The following is a 27,884-nucleotide window of genomic DNA, read 5'->3' as shown; positions in this document are numbered from 1 at the left end:
CAAATGTGTTCTATAGAAGGGACACAGAAACTGCAAAACGGACAAAGTGAGGAGGTAGTTTCCTTTGTTTTTCAATTGAAATCAAGGCGACTCAAGATGCCCCCCCCCTTTTTTTTTCTGGATCGCCTTTGCGTTCGTTAGTGTATCAAGCCTAGAACCTGTGCAAGGCAGACGGCCTCTACAGCAAGTCCCACCGGCCAGAGCCCCGCGGTCTGTGGATGGGCCACTGGGACAGCTGGCCTGTTCAGCAGTGACTATTACAGGGTTACATTACCGCACTAAGCGGTCAATATTACAGCGTTCTTCCTTGGCCTCTGGCCTCTAACGCCTTCCTGGAAAGGGCCATCTGCCATGATAATGAAAAATCCTAACTCGGCTAAGAAGTGAAGGCTCTCAACTTCTGGCTGCCATAAGGAAAACAAAGTGTCCCCTATGGAAACCGAGTCTTCTAGCAAAGCTGTGACCATTCAAGGGTGTTTCCAGCAACAAGGAACTAAAAAATATCCATCCTAGATATCCTTCCTACTGCTGACCTAGGGAGCCACCGCCATAAGACGAAGGGCTCCCAACATTCTCAGGCAAAAGTGATGAGAACTAGCAAGTCTCACCTGATTGAAAACAACTATATACACAAACTATATATATATATAATTCTTAACTCTTTTCATTAAAAAAAAAAAAAAGCAGCAAACTTACTCTAAGCGTAGTACTAGGTGCACAATGGGCAAGTAAGAACTTGCTAGATAACATTCACAGAAACGTATTTGTTCTTTAAAATGATTTAATAGAAACAATACAACTAACATTCAGTTCTGTGTTAATATATATGCTATTTCGGGCTACTGCATGCATTTACAATTGTTTGGGCTGCCCCTTTGCTGTCTCCTCTCACAGGGACCTTTTACCACAAGTTCTAAAATATAAGGTTTTAAGCAGAACTGTTCAAGTCATAGATGCCTTTTCCTGAGAACTTAATGCCCAAGACCCCAGCAGTTCAAACCTGTCATCTATGGAAAAAATTCCATGTACAACCTCACTTGTCATGACTGGTCTCTTAGGAAACCACAGTCTAAACCACAAAAGAACAGCAAAGATTAATTTTTCTATGGCTCTTCTCTAAGGTCATGATACTTTGGATATTGTGCTATTCTAGAATGGGAAGACTTGATTTGATACCCTGCAATCGTTTTACAGGGATAAGACATGATTTTAAGTGATAATAAAATTTAAATTGGAATACAAAAGCAATTCTAATACTAGATACTAAGATATACTAAGAACACTAAAAATATTAAAAGGACTATTTTTAAGAATAAAAAGGATATCTAAGTAGCAACAAAACAAACTGTTCTATATAGTGTATGACATAAAAGGAGATAACTCAAGGTGTATATTTTTTAAAACAATGTCTACAAGCCAGGGTTCAAAAGTTCCAGAGTTAAGTAGGTACTACACACTTAACTAGGTAAAGCATTGCAAAGAAAGGAGAAGATAGATTTTCCACCCTCAAAGACTATAAAATATAAAATGTAACAGTCACTAAAGCCCAAATAATTCCAACCTAAGAGAAATAATAGAAACATGAAACCATATATGTATATATACTCAATTACAGATATTCACAAGTGCTTAGTTATAAATGATTATAGGAATAGATCCTAGTGAGATTCATCTGGGAAAGTTTATTGACCTTTGAAACAAATATGTTTTAAGACAAAGTAAGGAAACATTCCAGAGAAACTGCAAATTAGCATGGTAAGAATTAGGGCTTTGGAATCTGCCCTGTAGATGCTCATCTTCCTGAAAGGGAAACTGAGACTCTGCTGCCTGGGCGGTCAGACAACATCCTACTCCCGCAGCTCAGCTGGTGGGTAAAGCTGTGGGAATCTGACCCAGGGGCAGCCAATCCACAGATAGGCCAGTGACCTATGACATGGCTGGGATTGAAAAAAATGAGCAGAGCCAATCAGATTCTCACCCTTGGGAATTTAATTCAGAAAACTCCAGTTAGGAAAGGGGCAGAAACTGCAAGAGTGCCAGGGGGTAGAGCTGAGGCCACAAAAAGCCAAAACCATATGCAAGCCAAGGTTATGAGGAAGCAGAAACTATGAGTAACAGGAAGCTGGCTGGCAGCAAGCGGAGAGGCAAGCAGATGCCAGGAGCGGGTGAGCACTTGGCCATGAGAGGATGGAGTCCTGAAGCCTGCTTTGGCTCTTAAGACCGACAACAGCCCCTCCGTGTGCACACTTAACCAGCCCCACCCCTCTTTCTCAGAGAGCTTAAGTGAATCTGGACTTTGCAATCCAAGGAACAAAATTAAAACAGCCAAACAGATTTGGCTCCACATTTCAGCTTTCCACTCACTAGCCACATGGCTTTGGGCAAGTCAGTTGAACCTGAGTCCCAGACTCCTCACTGACTGTCTTCAGTGTATCTATGGTACTCCAACAAAAGTACCAAACTCAAGAAATGGCAGCTGTTAGTATTGTTTCTCCAGGTTTCAGAGTGGTGGTTTGTAGACTTAAGTGGGCATACTGTGTAAACAACTGATGTTAGTAAGGCTGGCTGACCATCCAAGAGCAGAGGCAAGGGTGTAGTCGGAACTGACAAGTAAAAAAGAGCAAATTTAGGTAAGGAGAGGCTCCTTTTTCGAGAACTGTTTGTTGAATGGCTGAATGAAGATGCTTTCTAAGGCTGAACTCTAAGAGGTTTAAGAAAAAAAAAAAAGTCTGACAGAAGGTCTGTTTCAAGAGCTAGGTGAACTCAAGGTTCTCTCCCACATTTGTTTTTGTCCTGTTTCCTTTAAAGAGGTTGTGTGTTGGACCAGGGCCATTTCTGTATGAATGGGAAGACTGTGAGCGGTATCAGAGATCACACTGTGAGGCAGGAGGAGGCTGTGAATGCGGATAATAAAGATGGAGCCATCGGTACATGCAGGAGCCTGCAGCCTTGTAGAGCAGATGAGACTTGGCTACTCCCCAGTGTTTGTATAACTGCAATGTGAGACTCTTGAATTGAGAAGATATTTGTCCCACAGAAACATTTTGAAAAGGAGACTTTCATTTATAAATTTCACATCTCATTTCGCTTTCACAGCAACGCTATGAGGTTGGAAGGGTTATTAGGCTTCATTTACAGATGAGAGGAAAACAAGTTAAGACTGACTGACTTAACCATAGAGCAAGGAAGTAGCAAGTAAATGTTTAAACCTAGGCTTAAGCTAGGGTTGAAAGACCCTGTCCTGTGCTCCTTCAACACTATAATGCTGTGGACTCAAAAAAAGCCTTATAAATAATGCTACAATTCCCAGGTGAGTACTCGTAACCTCTACAGCACCGAGTTGCTGGACACGAAAAATGCGAGGCATTACGTGATAAGTGCCAGCCAAGTGGTCTAGACAATCATGTGCTATGCCAGTCCACTGCAGGGAGAGATCAATACAGGATGTAACATGGGTGTGGGGAGCTCAGCTGTATAAATGTTTTGTTTGAGGGACATTCAGAAAGAAGCACTGTGAAGATGAGAAAAACAAAAAGAGCAGGAGAGAGAGAGATGGATGGTATGAGAGAGCATGTAGATTTGGGGTGATTGCTGCTGAAATCATCACTAATCAATGAGCTCCTTGAAGGCAGCAGCAAAATCAAAAGGCTAGGAGAGCCCCCATTCCAACACATGCATTACTGAACCTCATATAAGAGAGGAGCCTTTGAGTAAAATTACTACAAAGAAAGTGTGGTGGGAAAGCTAAGCTTTGAAAGAAGGGAAAAAAATAGGGGAAGAGAAGATGTCCAATGAGATAAAAATAGAACACCTCTATCAACAAAAGAATAGACCTGTAGCAGGTTCTATCCCTCTATCACTGCTAAATAATTTCAAGCACCCATTTTTATTTGGATCACATTAAAAACAGAAAGGAATGAAGAGGAAAAATTCATCCAACATTACTTCACATTACAATCTTTAAGGAATAAAATACAACCACACAGTATTGGTTAGTGTAAACAGTTCACACTAAAAAAATTGTTTACATTTGAGAGTACCTATGTTTAAAAGCTCGCAAGCCTCTAGCTCCCAGCAAAACAGAAAAAGAAACAAAAAAAAAAAAATTATGAGGTCAGCAGATTCTTTAAATTTCTGTTCTTTCCTGGTACAAAATAGAGTTGATAAAGTGTCTTACTTCTAAAGGAGCAGCAATATTTTCTATTATTTACTATTTTGCTTTTTTAAAATTCTATGATTCTTGTTCTAGACCTAAAGTCTCCCTAGACACATATAAAATCACATGTATATAAAAATGAAACCACTATAATAAAATAAAACTATAGCTCTATAGCTATAATCCTAGAAGGCATATAGAACAACATAAACAAAGCCAAATTCTGATGAGTCTTACCAGAAGCAACATTCTAATGATTCTTAAACCTATCCTGGTGAACAAAACAGAAGAAATAGGCTTTGCCCTGCTGCTGCTTCCCTGAATGGACTAATAAATAACTGTCATTTATTGAGTAACTACTATATTCTAGGCACTTTCTCAGCAGGTTCCTCTCCCCCGCCCCCCCATTCACTCACAACACACACACACACACCATGAGAGAATGATTAGCCCATTTTACAGAAGAGAAAACTGAGGCTCAGAGGCTTAAGCAACCTTTCCAAGGCCACAGATCCAATACATAATGGAGCTGAGGTTTGAACTTAGGTCTCTCTGACTCCAAGTCGCCAAGCTCCAATGACACTCGTGATCGTTATTGTTACTATGATCTATGGTTCAAGTCCAAACCCCATAGGGAAAAACATAAGAGCCCAATCCTGGGTATGCATCTGAGCTTCAATTACCATGTATATGACCTTGGGCAAGTCACTTTTAAAAATATATGAAATTACATTGAATTTCCATTCAGTTGATTATGAAGGCAAAATTTCCAATATTAGAACATATAGTTAATAGTACAAATACATATTCTGGCCCAACCTAGCTCCTAAATCTCATTTAACTGATGGTTGCTAAAATATAACTCCTCTCTTACAACCACCAGTTTTATTTTCTGGGATAGTTGGTGGCGTGAAGTTGGGAGAGAAGCAGAAAGAACTATCTTCTAAAAGCTGGGATGGTGATTAGATGAAAGGTATTTCCAGAATCCTGAACTGAAACTGAGAATATAATTTCACTCAAAAAATAGTGGAAAATCGTATTAGAGATTAGCTTCATTATGGGATTCATACATGCTTATCGGACAACTAACATCCTATTCATCATTTAGGATGTTTCTCTCTGTGGCAAAACAACCTCTAAATTCCAAACAAATAATTTACACTCAAAAAATTTTGGATATCATCTATTCATAAATTAGTTACTGCCCTGTTCTTGCAAAAATAGTTAATAAAATTCAAAGCTCACTCAAATTTCTGGCATAGTGGTTCTCTGTAAGTTAAATTTCTTTTCCTATGTTTTTCTATAAAAATAAGTACTTGGGTCCTTATTCTTTTCAAAAAACAAAATCTTGGGGGTAGCTATGTGAATTAAAAATTCAAGATTTTTGTTTTCGTTTGGTTTACACTATATTGAATTTGTATCTGTAGATCAAATTCTATAACAAAATAAAGGAGAGTCAACTATCTGGGAAACCAGGAGAAAGAGAAGCTCCATTTTGCATTTATTGTGGATTACTGCTTTCCTAATTTACCTGGATGGATGCCTCAATCCTCTATATTCTTTGACTGTGGGAATCTAGTATTAGAGCTGTTATTCTCCATCCTTTAGCAAGCCTATAAGAAAATAAGTGCTTCTTTTCAAAATACTTTGAGGTAATTCAATGAGTTTTCCATGAATTACAGTGAAATTACAAATTATGAAAGATATTAAGTGATTTTTGCAATTACAGCTTATCTAAAGAGATGGAAGTAACATGATCATCTACTGTAGTGATCAAACTATGTATAAAGGATAAGAGCTGAGGTAAGGAAGGGAGGGGCTGATGTGCTGTGGAAACAGCTAATCACATCCACCTCTTGCTACATGACTTGGGAAGAGACAGAAAGTACTTAGGAAATCAACAGAATTTTTGGAAAACTAGAGCCCAAAAAAAACCTCTAAATCATGAAAAACAAAATTCAAACCTGGAAAAACTGTCTCCTTTCCATGAGTAAAAATCAACTGTTAGAAAATTCAGACAGTACAGACTGAACAACTAACTATACCTTGGACAAACAAAACCCTCGTATAAGCCAAGAATGACAAAAGGTATAAGACATTCCTAAATGTCTGGGAGACATAACTAATGTCTATGCAAAACCTGGGATCCAGAGCACAAATTACGATTTAAAGCATTCAAAATACAGGAAAAAAACCCCAATAAAACAGTTTCCTTTCTCTTTAGTTGCTAAGATGACCATTACATTAGTTTATTTCACCTGAAGAGGAGGATAACAGAATAATTAATAACATCCTTTAAGTAAATGAGGATGCTGAAAAGCTTTCTATTCTCCCCTGAATTATAAATGTGAAGGTTCACACAAGAAAATACAGAATTAGAAGTAAATTTCTATTCAGTTGGGGATACATGAAGGCAACCTTTCCAGCAGTAGAATATTTAGTTAAGAGTACTGCAGTGAGCTACACAAGGAGCTTTTAAAAATTCTCCACCCGAAGTGTCTTTAAGAATGACTAGTTCTGGGTTATCTAATACACTTAACACATGGGACAAACTGATGACAGACCTGTGGCAAATTGATACTCCCCTAGAGAAGAGAAGGCAAATGAGGAAATTCTGCTATTGTCATGACAATGTGACTGATCATGACATCAGCAATTCCTAATTCCAAACTATGAGGAACACTCCCAGAACGCGGACAACACATTAAACAGATCCTCCCAGAACCACCCTTCCTTCACCTCCCAATCTAATAGTTGATCTAGTGGCAGATGTGATGAAGTTTCAACTAAAGGATTATTAAATGTTAAAATCTATTAAATTCTTCTAAGTTGGAGGAAGCACTAGATAATAGCTGAAGACATTTTTCAGACCTATAATATATAACATATTATATTATATCATAGCATATTATAAAATGTTACAATTTATAAAATGCTTTATTGTACATCTCATTAAAGTCTCAGGGAAGGAGGCAGGGCCGGCATCCTCCACTTTTTTTAAACAGGAGAGTGAGCCTCAGGTAGGTTAAACGACTTGACCTGGGTCATGAAGCAGAACCTCAAGGTTGGAAAGAATTATTAAAAGCCAGTTCCCGTGCCTGGCATATAATAATCACTCAAGAAATAATACAATAATAGAATGAATGCTACTGTCTCTCCTTGGACACCACGACCGATAATAAATTCAATCTATCCATATTTAGTCATTTCTATTAGAAGGTTCTTTGTTAAACAGCCTCCAAATCTGAACCTACTCATTATATTCCTACCCCAGGACTACCGTCTATGTCTTCTATAGATTGTATACAGCTTTCCTCTGTATTTTATACTGTCCAACCCATAAAAGTGAGGGTGGAGTCGCCTTATTTTGAGCCTTAACAACCTTGTAAGAGTGCTTAAACAGTCTCTAAATCTCTAATGAGTTACTTAACCCACTGTCTTGCACGCAGTAAAGTTTTTTGGAGGCATGAATGGATGAGGAATGGTAGCTTTCTTACACAGACACACAGACACACAGACACACACACACACACACACACACACACACACAAATGACAGAAATGATGATTTGCATCCTCTTTTCAAAATGATGATTACTTGAAATTAGAAAGAGCTGAATGTAAGAAATGGAGTGATCAAATCTTAAAGACTACATTTTACAGATTATATTAAACATGGTGAATTTGCATCCTAATCTTTAGATCACTTGGGATCCTAAGAGGTATTGTAATGAATGTTGCATTTTGCATTTGTATGTTACTTATTAAGGAAATGGTACTCCACGATCAAATGGTTTCTCTCTCTTGACCTCAACTATTACTGTCAGAATAAATCTTCTTGCTTTACTTTTTGGGGAAAAGAGAAATGTCCTACAAATCTCTCTGAGATCAGTCTCCTATAAATATTTGGATATAAACTGTATGTCGTGCAATCTAAGATGCCACTGATTATAATATGCTTGACAATTACTGAGATGTTAACATTTGAAAAAATGGACAACAGTAATTATAGGACATCATAAATTAAAAGATGCATTCTGATTTCAGCAATGCTGAAATGTGAAAAAAGTGAATCTTGGAATCTGTGTAGTATGGCACACAGGTACATGAGCACAGTACATACAAATGCACACACATGTTCTTTTTATTCATAGCCTAGGCTCCAGAAATATATTTCTCAAACACTCATTTGTAATCTTCTAAAGAACCCAGAGCTACTGAGTGATTACAAGTAAATGACACACACTCAGTTTTTCCAAGATCTGACTATCATACCAGTGGGCACAGTCTCCACAAGGCAGAATGAGAAACTTTACCCTAATCTCACAGAGGAGCAAACTGAGCTGTCAGTTTCCCTCCTCAGCCATCTCCTCAGTCACCTCAAGTTACACCCGTAGTGTTTTAGATATACAGTGCATTTATATGATAAGAAAGGTTAGAGGGAGAGGAGCCTAAATCTGTAGATATTTATCAGACTTCTCCACACCACACTTCCTGTTATTAGTGCTTTAAAGTTGTCAATTATGAACATAACTTGAGAACATTCATCCTGGACTGTTACTTCTTTATCAAGTTTAAGTCACACAAATGCATGCACACGGACACACGCACTCTCAAAAGATCACTCAGTGCTGTTCTGGCACACAGCATCAATTCCAACCTATGAGTCTTACAGATTTCTACCTTTTTGCAGGGCCTGGAGTACCAGTTCTCAGTTTTCCTAGGACTTCCGATTGGAAAAGTAATTTTTATGTGAATCAGGTAAGTCAGATAAAAAGACATATATCTAAAATGGTTATCATAACCCTTAAAATTGATATGAAATGACAAAGTGAATCAAAAGCAATAACTTAGCAGGTGAGATGACCCAGTTACAGAAAAAGATGTAAATGGCTCACACTTAGAGCAATGACTATTAGTACTTGTTGGTATCTGAGGGTTCATATTTGTTCAGGAACTGACTGGTCCCTTTTCCTCCTCCTTCCTTATGCAGCTTTCCTTTTAGTCATTTCATTGCTGATGTGAAGATTAAACCAATAGGAAAAAGTGAAACAAACTGGTCAATTTATTAACTGACTGGAGGTTGGTCAAACTGAAGGATGGAAATTATCTATGAGTTTCATTTATCTGTAACGTTTCCCTTGTTATAAGAAAGAATTATAATTGATTTCACACTGAATATTACCTTATAGACATTAACATGTCAAACCACCAATATATCTCAAGCCCCAACTCAGGGTGCGGCACACAATAGGCATTCAAATATTGGTTTGATGAATAAATAGACAATATCTTCAAAATGCATGCAAGTCCTATTGAAACAGATATTATGTCCTAAAAGTAAAACAAGCTTATTATTTTGATATGTTAATTCAATGACAAACTATAAATTCGAATTGAGTAGCCAAACTTCTTCAGTATTAAAGAATATCCTTCCAGCTTCTGTAATTCATAACTTCTTGAGTGATTTGAAAATATATTCTATCTAGGGGCTCTTTTAAGAAGCTTTAGAATTCATTTAAGCTATTTACCATAGACATCAGTTAGGTAAAGAAGGCTACAAAATATTGCAGATCATTGTAGAAACTTTTTCCCATCTCTATATCTGTCTCCTTTATTTTAAAAAAATTGTAATTTAAGTTTTGATAATTACCATATTTTTAAAATTAGGTGTACAAACTCTTGTAACTGAAAATAGATTGTTTCATTCTATCACATAACACTTAAAAAAATTCTATCAGTACATAAGAATGGGCAAATTGTTCGTCATTGTTGAAGCTGTTCTTTCTACTTCAGTGTATATATGAAAATTTTCATAATTAAAGTATTTTTAAATGATACAGTCTACTAAAAGCCTTGTGAGGTTGGTTCTCAGAGGATTCCAGAAACCAAGGCAAATTGATTCTTGGTGCTCCAACATCTAGAAAGTTTTCTTTTAAATAACTACTTTATCTGTGCATTTTATTCTTTTCTTCTAAAAAAAGAAAAAGAAAAACATTTAAAAAGTTGAGATATGAGACTACAGTCTGAATAGTACAAGGGTGACAGCAAATGTGTTGGAAAATGCTATATAACTTCAAGTGATTAAACACAGGATTTAGCCAATTTCTACAATCGACCGTGAAAATGCACTATTTCTAAATTAGCAGCACCTCTATGTTCTTTACTGACTCTTTTCTTTTTCCGTATCTTTTATCCATTAGTTTCCTCAAACTAGAACTGCTGGAACCTCTTCTGTTTCTCACTCTAACCGGTTCTTATTTATTCCAAATTGTTGTGTACATTGCTTCTAAAATAATTTGTTATGACTTCTTTGGCCGTATCACTGTACTTCCTAAAACTCCCACATCAAGCGCAAATTTCTGAACATCACTTGTAAAGCACTCTTTCTAACTCCTTTCCCCCTTTACCTCTCTTCCGGCTACTACTGGTGTTTTGGCTACAGATGAACTCACTCTTTTCTGGCTCTGAGTTTTGCCAGGAAACAGCCTCTGTTTTTCCATCAGCCAAACCACATTCATCCCTCCCTCTGTTTACTCTGTTGAAATCACAGCTCATGGTCCACCCCCTCTGAGTTTTTCCTACTTTCATCTATTTTCCAAGACCTCTCGCTACATTTTCTAAGGACTGTATTAATGTCTAAATTAGGTCAACCTAATGTCTTTACATTGTAAACTCCTCTACTGATGAAACCATGGCCAAGATTTACCATGTACTCTCCACTATTTACTACATCAAAAGGCATCCTGTAAGAGCTCAGCAAGAACTTATTGGCCTGGCTTCACCATAAATCAGTTGTTCTCAGTCTCTTTTCCAGTCCAGCACACCTGAGGAATACTATGTATTCCCATCAGTCATTGCGGCTTACTTCTACACGATTCTGGGTCAGAAATGAGGACACACACTCCCATCCTTATCTGAAAAACACTGTTATAAAGAATGAACCAGGGCTTCCCTGGTGGCGCAGTGGTTGAGAGTCTGCCTGCCAATGCAGGGGACACGGGTTCGAGCCCTGGTCTGGGAAGATCCCACATGCCGCGGAGCAACTAAGCCCGTGAGCCACAACTACTGAGCCTGCGCGTCTGGAGCTTGTGCTCCGCAACAAGAGAGGCCGCGATGGTGAGAGGCCCGCGCACCGCTATGAGGAGTGGTCCCCACCTGCCGCAACTAGAGAAAGCCCTCGCACAGAAACGAAGACCCAACACAGCCATAAATAAATAAATAAATAAAATTAAAAAAAAAAAAAAGAATGAACCAGAGAGTAGTTACATGAACCCAGAAAAAATATATTTAACTTCAGCTCTATTTATATAGATATAAGAGATATGTCTATATAACATATATTATAGAATATAATGCTTTGCTATTAAAAAAAAGGTTTACTATAAGATACATAAAAATTACAGCCTCTTGATCTAAGAGGGCTTGCGACTGATGAACTGTCTTCTCAGGTAAGGATGTATTTTATTAAAACCCAAGATGGTACCAAAATGTATTTTAGAATGACTAACACAGCTGAAAATTACTTTCTCCTCATGACACGACTTCCCTTGAAACTCCAATGGTTGATTCTTCTGTCTTCCCCACTCCAAGAGGCATCTGCCTCTCCCTTGTTCCTCTTCAATGCTAAACAGTACAGCCCTAGAAATGCTCTCTGTCTCGTTATATCACCTACAGATTGCCATTGCCGTTTATAGTATGGAGTAGAGGACGAGGCAGGGGCTTTCAATAAAAACTTCCAGGTTTGAAAGACAATTCTACCACTTGATAACTTAGCAATCTTCAGCTAAATCTGTTTAACTGTAAAAAGGGAAAAGATAACAATACCTCCATTATGAAGTTTTGGGAAGAAGAAAATAAGACAGTTCAGTTTGTTAAATTACAAAGATCAGTTATTATCATTTATTTACCTTCAACATACAGATAGTTTTGCACATAGCTAAGAGCTTTTCCTAGGTGATATAATGTCACCTAAAACCCCAACCTTAGAGGTAGGTCCTTGAACTCCACTTCAAGAAAACTTGCATATTTGCTTGACTTCAATGACTAACATCATTACATGCCATCAAGTCCTGAAATGCCCATTGTTCCATCGCTTCTACACTCATTAATAAAGATAACAGTATGAGCATTTTTGAGTGCATAATATATGCCAGACATTGTTATAAGTAGTTTATAGGCATTGTTTCATTAATCCCCACACCACCATTATTCTTCCCATTCCAGATGTGAAAAGGTAAGCTTCCCCTTCATTCTCTTTATCCTTCCATTCCTCTGTTCCATCAGGCCACACCATCACCACCATTACCAACAGCACCTCCTCCCCACATTTCACTTCCTAACTAATCTAGAGCCCCAAATCAGGGACACCAAGTTTGTTCTTTCCAGTATCCAGTATCCACAGCCTTTCGTCCTGTCTTACAGACAAGCACCTTCCACCATCAGACTTTTCTGTTCCTCCTCTTGCGTTGCTAATGACTGCAAATCATAACCATGTCATTGGCTTCACCAAAAAATCACTTAAGCTTAATGTTCACTTTACTCGTTTCCAAGTGGCTCCCTACCCCATCCCCCCCGAATTAATTCCAAACCTTTTAATTTTTTTTTCCCTGAAACTCTAAATCTCACACTTCATTGCTAAATGATAACATAGAGATCATCTGACATTATTTATATGAACTTTCCTCAGTTCTTTCTCAAATATATATATTTCTTCTTGGCATTCTTCTTTCTTTCTCCAGGGATCCAGACCCATAGTCCAAACTGCCTCGAGCCTCTGCTTCCCTGCTCAGCATGTAATGTGCTCTCGCTCTCGCTCTCTCTCTCTCTCTCTCTCTCTCTCTCTCTCTCTCGTGTTACCACTGAAATCTATATGCTCCCTACTATGGCCACTTGTAGTGTACTTTGGTTATATCCATCTGTGCATTTCACTGGAATGTGTACGCTTGTTAAAAGCTAGGGGTCTAGCTCAATGCCTTGCACACAGTTGCAACTCTACAAACAAAAGTTATTTTAAATTTATTGGCATATGAGTCCAAGAAAAAAAATACCATTTTCATAAAATTAAAGAGAAAATTTTCCCTATACTCATGTTGCACTTTTATTATCTATTTTGTTTTTGTTTTCACACAGAAAGTCCTCAGAATCAGAAAAGCACTTATTCTTTAATGAGGGAAAATACTCTCAAATGTGTTTGGGAATGCTGATCATTTCTAAAGTGCAGGAGGAATGAAAGCCCCATTAACTGGCAACTTTGGATAGTCATGCTCTAACAGGGAAAGCTGAGCAACTGAATCTTTTTTTTTTTTTTTTTTTAATTTTATTGAATCTTAAACTGCTCGTCAGGTTCTTCTTCAACCTAGTTGTTAGAGGAAAACTTTTAAATGAAAAACATAATTACCCATTTGGGTCTAATTATGCCTACCATCTACTCATATACTATTAGACAAATGGCAGAATCTAGGAAAAATTTTATAAAATAAACTTCAGAACCTCAATTTCATATTTAAAAAAAAAAAAGCAAGCAAAGGAATAAAGAATTGAGAACTCTGTCCTGGTGTTTATTTTTATACCCTGAGCAACCAAAAGCTAAAACATGAGCAGCTATTGGAAAATAGAGGACTTAAAAAACAAGCATAAAAGGGGATGGTTGCCTTGAGAAAATCAGGAATTGATCATCTCTTCACAGACAAATAATAAACATTCAGATCTGAAGGCCAAAAGAAGCCTTCAGACCTACATTAGAGACCTTAATCTTGGTTCCTGGGTGGAATATGGTCAAGAAAATGAGTGCTTCATTTCCTGACATCTGAAGTTAAATTATCTCCATTCCTGATAGTACCTATAGCTGCTTAAGTGCGCAGCATGAAGTGGGAGATTTTTAAAGGTACTTCTTTCTTTTAATGGGATAGTCTGTACTCTCAAGTTTGAACACATTCACTTCTTCAGTGCCTGCATAAACAAATAATTTCTTACTACTACTACAGTGAATTCTTTTTAATCCAAAGAGAGATGATCAGGTCACTAAAAAGTCTCAAAATAACTTTTCTCTTCCACCTGCCTTTTAGTTATTTTCTATCTTATTAGTTCCTTAAAAGTTTGATTAAGAGAGAAGATGATGGTAATTCCCTAACAATAGTCCTCATCTATTCATTCAACCAATACTTACAGAGAGCCTACTATAGTCAAACAGTCAGGTACTGTGCACAGAGAGGGAGGTCATGAGGCAGCTCATGGGGGCCATGACTAAGCAGAAGTTGGGAAGACGCAGAAACAATGAGACAGAGGAATCATCACTTGTAATAGTGACTCACAGGGCAAGGATTTTCAACAAGGAGACTCACAGGAGTGGAGGAATGAGCTGCCAGTAGATAGCAAGAAGCAAAGGAGCTAGACTCAGCAGCTAAACAAAGAGCAACTGGGAGACAGAAATGATGGAAGCTCAAGAGGGAAAATTCAAAACTCCTGCTGTTTAATTTGTGCCTTGAACTGAGAACAATCATCCAGTTGGTCTCCACAAGCCCCATGGCCACTATGGTCCTGCCAATCCCGAGGCCTGGTAAGGCAGCTTTCCTGGGTTCCCTTGAGGTCTGGTCTCATAACAGAGATTCTGATTCCCCTATATATTCTCAGAACAATCCCACCCCCATTAATTAACACAAACAGTAGTGGGTCTCTATTACTTGCAATCAAAAGCATCTTGCTAAACAAATACTAACAGTTGTATAAGAAACTCTTCTTGAAAGTTAGCACTTAGCAACAGCAAGTCATTTCAAGAGGGAAATAATTTGACGTCAGGCAGTACCACCTGCTTATTTAAGTTACTAAATTATTACCATTTCTTTCAAATCATTTAGTATTAACAAAATTGCCTACATGATCAGCTGGTACTATATTCATCTTTCTTATCATCCCAATTAAAGTGTTGCCACTTTCTGTATATGAGAAAACCAAGCTTCTCATATACAATCTGAGCTGTCTCAAATTCTTTCAAAGGAATGACAAGCTATAGGCTCCTCTCCCCACACACACACACACAAAAAAAACCCACATACAGATTAGACTATTCTCCATCAAATTCAAAATATGTTTTCAATGTTTATCTATTTCAATGTCTCTAAACTAAACTATCATTTAATATATAAGAGATAATGTTATTTTTTGCAAATTCTTCTAAAAACTGTATATACGATGTCTAAGTAAGTTTTAGAGATTCTATTTTGGCTTTAAATGTATATGTTTTAAATCAAAGGAAGCATTTTTTTTTTCTTTTGCTATTAGAAGCCAACAGATTTTTGATAAGATGGTCTTAAGGGTTGTGTTGTATTTTAGGAATGAGCACTTCCTGTCCAGATTTGTGCTGCTGCCTCATTCCTGGTGACTTTTAAACAATCTAGGGTCACAGTGGCCTCTCTTTAATTAGTATCTCACTGGAGGGAGGGGAGCATGTCAAGAAGAAAAGAATGCACGAAGCCATTATAAACAAAGGTCTTCAAAGCAACTTAGAGATTTCGTCAAGGAATGAAAAAAGCCTAGCTCCTTCTTTGTTACCAAAGTAAAACAGGAAATGGTTTTGATTTCTACAAATTGAGAAGGCTAGAATTTTTATATATGTTTGCTTGTTAATTCTGGCTTAATGTGTTAGACTTTATTTCAATTTGATAGTCTTGATTGAAAACTATGCATTCATCGTTTAGACAACAAAAGAATGATCCATAAAGAAAACAACCGATTCAGTAAAAACTTTTCCATCTAAACCATGATTCCATTAAGATTTAGCAATATCCAAATTATACAACATTTTCTTTCTTTTAAATAAGTACAATATTTAGGAGAGTAAAAGTCAGTAATACCTACCTAAAAGATATTTTTAAAATAGATATTAAATAGCTAAAACTGTACCTCTCATATCTATACATGTAATCAACTAATCTTATGAGGCCAGGAACAAAAATTCTATTTAAATTAGGTTCACTACAGTAAATGAATGAATGAATGAATTTAAAAAATCAAAAATAAAATTTGCCTGAAACTCAAGAATGACACAGCAATTTAAAAAACCTGAGACATCTAAATATATATAAACATATGTAGGTATGCATATCTATATATATGAGTATGTGTAGACAGATAAAGATACAGATTCCATATAAATATAATTTCAGAAGGAAATTATATTTTCAAAATACCAAAGAATAAAATTCTTGAAAATTAAGATGGTTTTGTCTTAATTGACAATGAATAAGCAATGCTTTTAGATGATTAAATCTTCAGTTAAAAGCACTGGCACTGATTAACGGTTTCTGTTGGGTACTATTTACAAGAAATCACCTCAGCAGGGTGCCCACGTCCAGTTTCATAATCACATAGTACACCCGCCCCACAGGATTACGTTCTGGGCAAGCTCGAATGTTAAGTTGAATTTCATTCTCTTCAGGAAGTGACTTTTACTCAAGATTGAATACAGCTGTTAGTACAGACCACTGCTCCAAAAACACTTCTATGAGAACTGGAAGAAAACACCATTTTAAGAATTGCAAATTCACTTTCATTATTCCAGATGTGTGCAACTAACTACATAGGAGGGGCTTCTTTGGTCTCTGTTTGTTAGTTGAATTAGGTTTTTATAAATATTCAAAAGAAAACATACAGGGTGGTTAAAAGATGGCTATAAGACTTTCCAAGTACTTTTGTAGCCTATATATTTTTCATAATCAGAGGACCAGTTTGTTTATAACAGATTTAGTGTCTCATTTTTTGTTTCAAAAATCAATGTTATCCTAACACTTAATTTTTTCTTAAATTTCACTCTTTCATACAACTTGGTTTTCTCTCTTTATATTCACAGAAATGAAGCCTGGCAAATCAAGTGGGGCCTCAACAGAGGAAATGCTGCCAGCTAAAAACACCGGATGTAATCGAGACCACAAGAGACACATACTTGGCTATACACATCGAACTGAAAAGAGGTATTGGAAAGAAACACTAAATTTTCATTGGATGGTTTAATTATTTTTGTGAAACCTTACTGGTTCATAGTTTACTCCCAAACAAAAAATATCCTGGAATTCTTCTGATAATCCTAGGTTCTACTTTCTGGAAATTAAAAAAGAAAAAATATCTCTGGATTCTTACCTACCATCCCTGCCCATCCTGCTATCTTTGTGGGAAGGAGAAGAGAGGGATGAGGGCTTCAGCTTGCCACACAAGACAATGCAGTATAAGTAACTTGGATCAGCTTCAGCAAATAGTTGAGAAAACAGCATTTTGTAAGAACGTCTTTTCTGATAGCATTACAGAAAAATGTCCTTTCTTAAAGAATCAGAATAGCTCTGCCTGTAAATGGACAGATAAGAGACTAACTTAATGAACATTATTAACTCTCCTGGGTGGTGTGGTGGGGATAGGAAAGCCTCATTTACAAATTCCGCTGTAGCTGTTTTTCTATTCCCACCCTTTGACGTGGTGCTTCCTTTTATACAATGATAGCGATAGCTATCCGAACTTGAACTTCTTTTTAGAGGAAAGCATAAGGCTTTGGCACTTCTATTTTTATTTTTATTTGTTTATTTTTGGTTTGACTATTAGTGTTTCTCAAGCTTCACATTTCAATAACTACCTATTGCTCTCTTTCTAAAGATTTTTGCAATTAAATACATTTATCTGCTCCAAAAATAATTCTTCAGACAAAAACTAAAAATCCAATTTATTTTTTCAGTGAAGGATCAAGCTATTTTAGTTGTCAAAATATAATCATTTTCACTTAAGACCTTGATTGACGGGAACAGTTTTTATGCTTTAAAAGTTAACAGGAAGTCTCCTTTCAATTTTTTTTTTCATATAATATGATGATTGTTTCTTAGGAAGGTGAACATTTCTCATAAGAAATGAAAGAATCTACCATAACTCACACAGGAGAAAGCATCCATCTCAGTGAAAACCAGTCATTTTTGAAACTGTGTTCTGTTATATATGTCAGCCATCTTACTGTTTCAAGCAAGCTCTGAAAAAAAAAAAAGAAAAGAAAACCTATTGCCACTAGAGGGAGATCCAAATTCCCTTTGTATCAATAAACGGGTAGAGTGCGTTTAACTTCTCAAACAATAAAAAGTATGATTGTAGTATATTTCTTTGTTATTAAACAATAAGACTAAATCAGGAATTAGGTTTTTAGGGGATACATTTTCCCCTTCAACTAGAATAACTACTGTGAATATATTTGATGGTTATTATGCATACATATTAAAAATGACAAAATTTTTTAATCTCTGGAAGTAGTGTAGGTCAAGAGTTTGTTTCTAATTGTTTATTCATTGAGAGTAGAATATTTTAACCTATCAAGCTTTACCTAATAATTGTCATAGAATTTTCCAAAGATGGCTGCCACAATCCCTCCCAGTCTGCGTATGCTTTCCCAATGTGAGTTTGCTCTCCTCGGTCAACAGTTGGACACTGAATGTGAGTCGGCCCTGTAATGGACCAGAAGAATGTAAAAGCATTGCTGAGTAACTTAAGAAGACTTCAGCCAAAATGCCACGTAAAGAAGTCTGGGCTGGTCTGCATCCAGTTAGAGAGACCACATGGAGAGAGAGGTCTTGCAAAATGGGAAGCCAGGTGGAGGGGCACAGAGGCACTCCAGCCAAGAGCCAGACACCTGGGGCGCACGTGAATGTACTCATCTTAGACCTTCTATCCACAGCTCAGTTCCCAACTGCATGCAGCTGCATGAGTGACCCAAAGTCACCTGGAGCCACCCAGCAGATCCCAGCCAACCCAGGGTATTGTGCAAAATAATAAATCATTGTTTTAAATTTAGGATGGTTTCTTCCTCAGTAATAGATAACTGGAACAACCCTTTCACATCCATAAGCTCCTATAGCCCTACCATGTAGTAGGAAACTGGGTCAGAGGTGAAATACTCTGTCCAAGAGTTGAGAGTGCTTAAAAGCAAATACAAAATTATTTCAGAGGTATGTTTCTCATAAGAAAACACTGTATCTCTATTCTTCTATTTTGTATCTAGTATAGTAGTGATCATCAAATAATCAAGTAATTGACTAAAAACTACTCTCCAGTGCTTCTTTTTAGGAAGAACTGATTAATCTGAACATTTTTCTTTTCATTTCTACTAGTCTTAAGGATTCAAAAAGCAAAAAATAACCTTTCAGAACCTATGCCTCTTTATGCACACCTCTAGTTTTGTTGTGATGTTTAAGAACTGTTAATCATTTAAAGGTTCTATGCACAAAGCACTGGCATCTTCAAGCAATATAATAAACTGGATTTTAAAATTTGAGAATACGCATTAAAAATTCTTACCTTCTGTGGTGATCATTTTGTCATGTATAGAATTATTGAATCACTGTGTTGTGTACCTGGAACTAACATAGTGCTGTAGGTCAATTATACCTCCAAAAAAAAAAAAGTAAAAGTTCTTGCCTTCCTTATTCTCACTGCATTCACAAATTTTGCAACTCTCCTATCTGTTTGAGCTCCAGTTCAGCAATAATGATTGGGCACCTAGCCCCAGGTCCTTTGATGCCTCTTCCCCTCCTTTCCTTCCTCCAAGCTTTCCATGAGACTGCTTTTCCATGCGACTGCTTATGATTGATATGGACACACGGCTCCAGCAAGAGAAAAACCGTTGAGATTTTTCCCTTCAATGGCTAAGTGTTTGGGCAGGGTGGGGCGGGGGATTGCGGCAGGGGGAACGGTCTCAGAACTCAAGAAGGGTCTAATTCGCTGAGACAAGAGTCCAAGAATAAACTGGGAAGAAGATGATTGCTAGAAATCAGGTTTTCAGAATAAACTGAGTGGTCCATGTCTAAGATAGAATAAAATTCAAATTTCAAAAGCTTTAGATCCAGACTGGTAGTTCTTTCTTTTTGAGGAGGCATCTTATTATCTTTTGGTAGAGAGGTTCCAATTACCTGTATAAGTCATACTACTTCCTCTTTTCCCCAGACAGTAAAAGTGCAAATGAGAACAATGAGTGCCAGTGTAAGTTCCGAAAGCTGAAGGCTGTTAGGATTTAATTGAATAAATATGTGGATTAAGCATCTTCTGCTTTATACCTTTCAGTGGTGATTTCTTGATTTTAGGGTAAAGAACCAAACCCTCCACACATGGCCCACAAATACTTGCAAGATTTGATACCTATCCACCCCTCTAGCACCATTCTCTTCCTCACCCACTATGTTCCAGGTATACTGGTCTTTCAGGTCTTCATACCTGCAAGGCAACCTATCCAGCAACATGCTTTACACATGCTGTTCCCTCTGCGTGGAATGCTCTTCCTCTACCTCTGCCTGGTTAACTCCTACTTATCCTTCAAGTGTCAGCTTACAACACACACGGTACTTCTACCAGAAAATCCTCCCTTGCAACCCCCGGAAGAGGCTAGGCCCTCCTGTTACATCATCTTACGTAGAGCACACTGAACATCTCCTTTTCTGGACTCATCAAGTTGCAATTTAAATTATTATTTAATGTCCATACTCTGATGGAAGCTCCTTGAGAGAAGGGGTCATACCTGTTTTGTTCATTGTTTTTTCACCAGTGTCTTGTACAATGTAGAGTAAGTACTCAATACTATGTATTGAATATGAATCTGTTATATTTAAGGAACTTAAAAAATATATATCTGTGTATAAACTTATATATTGTTATTTTATGTTGTATATTATACTATATTATATCACATTATATTATAGGTGCTTCTGAAGATACAAAGAAGAATCTATCTCAATAAGAGACATGCACAAATGACCAAGTGACAAAGCAGAACCTCATCAGTAGCAATATGGTGGAGATCTAAACAATACACAGTAGGAGAACAGGGAGAAGGAGACTGACCAAATAGTGACTACAGAAAACTTTGCGGAAAAGATTCTGAAAGGGCTTGTAAGAATGGGCAAGGCTGACACAAATATGTTTTTCTGGGCCATAAGAAACTGTCAAGTTCACAAGCGTTTGTCATCCCCACGCTTTTCTTTCTTCACTCTTCCTTTTCACCTGGTGTCTCAAATTCCTTCCCAGTTCTAGGAAATAAAAGAAATGGTGGTTTCATAGGACACTGGCAATGAGTAACTCAAAGAAATGTCATCTTGAACGATAAACTGTTAGACCTATGTGTAGACACTGGCTTAACCCCTTGCAAAAACAACTTGGCATGGGTGGAGGAATTCAGATTAGGAACTGCAAACCAACCCTAGTCAAGAAAAGACTTTAGCTAAATCCAGACATAAAGAATGTAAAACCCTTGGGACTGGGGACAGAATGTGCAGGCCATGCTGGTAGCCTGGTGACAATGTGTCCAAGAAGGAAGCAGAGCTTTGGGGAAAGCTAGGCTTGCTGCAACACTGCAGGGAAATCTTTGTGACTCACTGGTGTGTCATGACACAGTGACTGGGAAACAAGCATCTCATTTAATGATTTGGAATTCTGGAAAGATATGCTACTAAGGAGCCTGCCCAGCTGCCTAGAACAAAGCCCGTTCACACCTGGGACATCACCCTCATTGCCCAATCCTCAAGCAATTCACATCATGTAGGAAGTCCAACTAGATGAGCGATGAACTACTCTTCTCTTCTGGGGTTCGTGGCTACGGGCTAACTGACTGAATCTCCTGGGTAAGTACCTATTCTCACTGGTTTGGATATGAAGATAGGAAAATATGCTTAAAACGAGCCTGTTCACAGAATTAAGTTTTCAGCAGCAAACTTTATTTTTAGTTTCACAATAAAAAAATGACCGAAATTTGGTCCATGTAGGAAACATTAAGCAACACGAAGATATAATTTTGTTGCCTGGCTTTGCATAAATTACATCAATGTTAAAGTGAAAAATGGGCTTCCATTACTGGAGATCCATTTGGTAAATATACTGCTTTCACAAATGTTTCTGGTTCTGATCCGAAGAAATGTGGCTTGGCTTTGAAGACTTCTTTTTTAACACCATGTCTCCACGGTGTTATCTTAAAGCTTTTTAAACAACTATTCATCATAAGTGAATTTTAAGTCCCAAGTTTATTTTAATATCAATCTCTCAACACGAAGCACTATAATTTAAAAGCAGTCTGGAATATCCAGGAACATGCCTGTGCAATGGAGCTGCACCTCTTAAGTACAGAATTATGCAACCCTCATTTACTTTGTGTTATGTGATAAGGACTCAACTCCTAATCATTTTAATCACATATTTTTTATGACCTCTTTGTTTAAAGTCAATATTTTAACTGGCATATATCAAGATCCGAACATATCTCGGATCAGAAATTTTGTTTAAACTGAGAAAAGGCCTAGATATGAGCATAGTGGCCTAATTTTCACTTACTAAAGGAGTTTGTAATAAAACAAAATTTTTAGAGGTAATGAAACAACACTCAATAGGAAAAGTGTAGTCACTAGCTCATGAGAAGTGTTTAGCGAAGACAAGATACTAGTCCATTTAAAAACCAAATATAGCCACCTCTCTACCACTTCTTTGGGCGGTACATATAAATTAAATTCAAAGATATTTCTAAAATCTTACTCTGGTCAATAGTTTCAGCTCATTCAGTTACCAGCTATTTCATCAACACTACTAAAACACAGAAACATTGGACAGGAGTTTGATCTCTTTTTTTCCCATTGCTCACCCGAAACAAACAAGCATGAAAGAGCAAGACTTTGAGGGAGATAGCAGGAAGAAAACACAGCAACAAATCGGTTAGAAAATAGTCTATAATAGTGCCATCCATTAGAATCTTCTGTAATGATGAAAATGTTCTACGTGTGTACTGTCCAATACGGTAGCTGATGAGCACTTGAAATATGGCTGAGTGTTGATTGAGGAGCTGAATTTTTTATTTTAATTAACTTAAATTTAAATGGAAATAGTCCCACGTGGCTAGTGGCTACCATATTCAACAGCACAGCCCTATAATTTACTAGATCCCTGAAAAAAGAAGACGCAAACTATTGTACACGCGTACCTTGGAGATACTGCGAGTTTGGCTCCAGACCACCACAATAAAGCAAATATTCCAGTGCATATAAAGGTTATATTTACACTATCCAGTAGTCTATTAAATGTGCAATATCATTATGTCTAAAACACCAATGTACATACCTTATTTTAAAAACGCTCCATTGCTAACAAATGCTAACCATCGTCTGAGCCTTCAGTGAGTCATAATATTTTTGCGGTGGAGGGTCTTGCCTCGATGTTGATGGCTGCTGACTGATCAGGGTGGTGGTTGCTGAAGGTTGGGGTGACTGTGGCAATGTCTTAAAATAAGATAACAATGAGGTTTGCCACATCGGTTGGCTCTTCCTTTCACAAATGACTTCTCTATAGCATGCAATGCTGTTTGATAGAACTTTACCCATAGTAGAACTTCCTTCAAAATGGGAGTCAACCCTCCCAAACCCTGCTGCTTTATCAACTATTAATATTTTAAATTCTTTGTTGTCATTTCAACAATCTTTATAGCATCTTCACCAGGAGTAGATTCCATCTCAAGAAACCACTTTCCTTGCTCATCCATAAGAAACAAATCCTTATCAATTAAAATTTTATCATGGGATTGCAGCAATTCAGACACATCTTCAGGCTCCACTTCTTCTGGTTTTCTTTCTATTTCTACCACATTTGCAGTTACTTCCTCTACTGAAGTCTTGAGCCCCTCCAAATCATCCATGAGCATTGGAATCAACTTCTTCCAACCTCCTGTTAATGTGGCTATTTTGACCTCTTCCCATGAATCACAAATGTTCTTAATGGTAGCTAGAATGGTGAATCCTTTCCAGAAGGTTTTCAAATGACTTTGCCCATATCCATCAGAAAAATCACTATGGCAGCTATAGCCTTACAAAATGTATTTCTTAAGTAATGACTCCTTGATCCATGGGCTGCAGAATGGATGTTGTGCTAGCAGGCATGAAAACAACATTAACTTCATTGTACATCTCCATCAGAGCTCTTGGGTGACAGGGACACTGTCAATGAGCAGTACTACTTTGAAAGGAGTCTTTTCTTCTGAGCAGTAGGTCTAAACAGTGGGCTTAAAATATTCAGTAGACCATGTTGTAAACAGATGTGCTGTCATCCGGGCTTTGTTGTTCCATTTGTAGAGCATATGCAGAGTAGATACAGTATAATTCTTATGAAAGGATTTTCAAAATGGTAAATGAGCACTGGCTTCAACTTAAAATCACCAGCTGCATTAGCTCCTAACAACAGAGTCAGACTGTCTTTTGAAGCTTTGAAGCCAGGCATTGACTTCTCCTCTCTAGCTATGAAAGTCCTAGATGGCATCTTTTTTCAATAAAAGGCTGTTTTGTGTACATTGAAACATCTGTTTAGTGTAGCCATCTTCATTAATTATCTTAGCTAGATCTTCTGGATAACTTGCTACAACTTCTACATTAGCACTTTCTGCTTCACCTTGCACTTTGATGTTATGGAGACGGCTTCTTTCCTTCAACCTCATGAAACAACCTCCGCCAGCTTCAAATTTTCTTCGGCAGCTTCCTTACCTCTCTCAGCCTTCACAGAATTGAAGAGAGTTAGCCTTGCTCTGCATTCGTCTTTGGCTTAAGGGAATGGTGTTGCTGGTTTGATCTTCTGTCCAGACCACTAAAACTTTCACTATATCAGCAATAAGGATGTTTGCTTTCTTATCATCTATGTGTTAATTGCAGCAGCACTTTTAATTTCCTTCAAGAACTTTTCCTTTACATTCACAACGTGGCTAACTGTTTGGCACAAGAGGCCAACTTTCGCCCTATCTTGGCTTATGACATGCCTTCCTCACTAAGCTTAATCATTTCCAGTTTTTGACTTAATATAAAAGATGTGTGACACTTTCTTTCACTTGAACACTTAGAGGTCATTGCAGGGTTATTAATTGGCCTAATTTCAAAATTGTTTTATCTCAGGTTATAGGGAGGCCCGAGGAGAGGGAGAGAGATAGGGGAACAGCTGGTGGAGCAGGCAGATCACACACACGATTAAGTTTGCCATCTTACATGGGCATGGTTCTTGGTGCCCCAAAACAATTATAATAATAACATCAAAGATCACACATCACAGGTCACCATAACAAATATAATAATAATGAAAAAGTTAGAAATATTGCAAGAATTACCAAAATGTGACACAGAGACACGAAGTGAGAAAAATGCTGTTGGAAAATTGGCTTGCTCGATGCAGAGGTGCCACAAACCTTCGAGTTGTAAAAAGCACAATATCCGTAGAGTGCAATAAAGCCAAGTGCAACAAAATGAAGTATGCCTATATACCATCAGTTAAATGTGGCAACTATTTTATGGCCAGCAGGAATCTAGAATTATTTTTATCTGATTTTTATCTGATGATTAGCTGATGATCTTTTAAAATCCTTATTAAATTGATCCTGAAAAGGATCTTTAACCATATATAAGTAAAAGTACTGTCAAGGAAGGGCAGAAATCATAGAATGTCAGGGCAGAAAGGACAAGCCCAGTGCTGATTCCTGTAGTTAATGTTCTGCCATGTTACCCAGCTTTTAAAAGGAATTAAACATTTAAAGGGACTGGTATTCTGGCTAGGGCAGTTTAGCCTGACCCAAACTTTCTACATAGCTAGAAGAGTGAGACAGAATGAAAAAATAAGGGTCTTCCTGACTCTCTCTGGAAATCATTGGGATTATCTTAAACTATTTCTATGCTTTAACTAGATACTCTACTGGAAATGCTCTCTAATGATACTTGAGCCCCTTGGAGGGAATACACATATATATACATATATTTTCTAAACTGAGTTCTTTCTCATTTTTTGGTATCCCAACACTTCTTTTATCACCAGTTATCATACCTTATGTGTGGCCCTGAATACTCTTATTCATTTAAATCTCACACTCTCTAAGGAAGGCAGAATAGGAATTATTCTCCTTACTTTATAGATTAAGAAAAAGTCTTACATATCTGGAGAAAACTCTAATTCGAAAAGATACATGCACCCCCATGTTCACTGCAGCACTATTTACAATAGCCAAGACATGGAAGCAACCTAAATGTCCATCAACAGGTGAATGGATAAAGAAGATGTGGTATATATACACAATGGAATATTACTCAGCCATTAAAAAAAAAGAATGCAATAATGCCATTTGCAGCAACATGGGTGGACCTAGAGATTATCATATTAAGTGAAATAAGTCAGACAGAGGAAGACAAATATCATATGATATCACTTATATATGGACCTTAAAAAATGATATAAGTCAACTTATTTACAAAACAGAAATAGACTCACAGAAATAGAAAACAAACTTATGGTTACCAAAGGGGATACTGAGGATGGTGGGGGGGAGAGATAAATTAGGAGTTTGGGATTAACATATACACACTACTATATATGAAATAGATGAACAACAAGGTGCTCCTATATAGCACAGGGAACTATATTCAATATATTGTAATAACCTATAATGGAAAAGAATCTGAAAAATAATATACACCTGAAACTAACACAATACTGTAGATTAACTGTACTTCAATTTTTTTAAATCATAAAAAATAAAAGAAAGAACTGGGATTGAAAGAAAAAAAGAAAAAGGCTCCAAGTTGAGTGACTTGCCAAAGGTGACGAGAACATCAATCTTCTTACACCTGTTCTATGACCCTTTCTTCAGAATATTTAGTACACAATAATCATGCAATACATTTTACCGTCTAATAATTGGAGTGCAACAGGAACAGATTTATACATTCACCAAGCTGTAGACTAATCTTTATATTTGGGAGGATTTTTATATTAGAAGTGTAGCCTTAGTTTCTCTTCTAAAAAAGGCACTTATTTTCAAGATCATCTCTGGCTGTGAGAAAATGGACACATGCTATTCCTCTAGAAGTAGGAAGAAAAACAAGAAGAGTTAAGGTCCATCGGAGTACAATAATGGGAAATCTGGAATTATTTTCAGATCTAGACTAAGTTGAACTTCTTTGTCCAAATTTCCTAAGAATCAAGAATTCATTCATTACAGCATCCCGAGGTTTTAGTTACAGTGTGTAAATAAATGTTCCATCACACAGTCAAGTTATTACTTAACGAGCACTGACAAATTAAGGGGGATGCAGGGGTCGGGGACGAGTTTCAATCAACATTATTGGATTTATAAAGTCATCTCTATGAAACAACCCGTCAAGAAAGCTTTCATAATCTTCATCGTAGCAGTCCACCTTACTGGAACAAATAAAATTAGCAATTTTTCTAAAATTGTCCCTTCTCTTTAAGTTACAGAGGTAAATAACTGTACAGATAATCTCCCAACAGCCACCATCAATTCCTCGCCTTCCCGTACTCAAGTGCCACTCCACCCATCAAGAGGTGCAGTCTGTCTCGCTTCATCTAGAATCTGGGCTGACATGTAACTTGACCAACAAAACGTGGTGGAAGTAATGCTGTTCCTGGCAGCTTCCACCTTACCTCTTGGAAGCGAGCCTCCACGTGAGTGAAGTCCAACTACCTTGAGACTACTGTCCTGTGAGGAAGGCCAAGCTACCCAGGTGGAGAAGAAAGAATAAGAGCAAAGCAAGAGGCGCTGGCTCTTAAAAGTGAAACCTTCACAACCTTCCAGCCCATCGAAGCCACCAGCTGCATACAGCCCAGTGCCCCAGCTCAGCTGACAGCACGTAGAGCCGCCAACCCTGTCCAAATTCCTGTGCCACAGAATCATGAGAAAAAATAAATTACTGTTGTTTTAA

At 37.4% G+C, this 27,884-nt stretch overlaps 1 protein-coding gene and 1 long non-coding RNA gene across 11 annotated transcripts in view; one reads left to right on the top strand and one right to left on the bottom strand.

Annotated features, from left to right (window-relative positions):
- The window catches only part of RBMS1 (RNA binding motif single stranded interacting protein 1), a 206,540-nt gene that overhangs the window by 126,419 nt on the left and 52,237 nt on the right, over positions 1 to 27,884 (bottom strand). The window lies entirely within an intron of this gene.
- Positions 64 to 27,884, top strand: LOC309630285. 4 transcript variants are annotated; one of them, XR_014245562.1, is made up of 3 exons: positions 64 to 16,716; positions 17,003 to 18,932; positions 20,868 to 27,884. It is a non-coding gene; the product is annotated as an uncharacterized lncRNA (long non-coding RNA). The 4 variants fall into 4 exon arrangements; XR_014245564.1 differs by having other exon boundaries at positions 64 to 17,123; positions 18,854 to 18,932; XR_014245563.1 differs by having other exon boundaries at positions 64 to 17,123.

Source organism: Balaenoptera borealis (genome assembly GCF_965194805.1).
Source record: "Balaenoptera borealis genome assembly, chromosome: 6".
Lineage (NCBI taxonomy): Eukaryota > Metazoa > Chordata > Mammalia > Artiodactyla > Balaenopteridae > Balaenoptera > Balaenoptera borealis.
The sequence above is the reverse complement of the archived record's forward strand: the minus strand, read 5'-3'. Positions and strand labels throughout refer to the sequence as shown.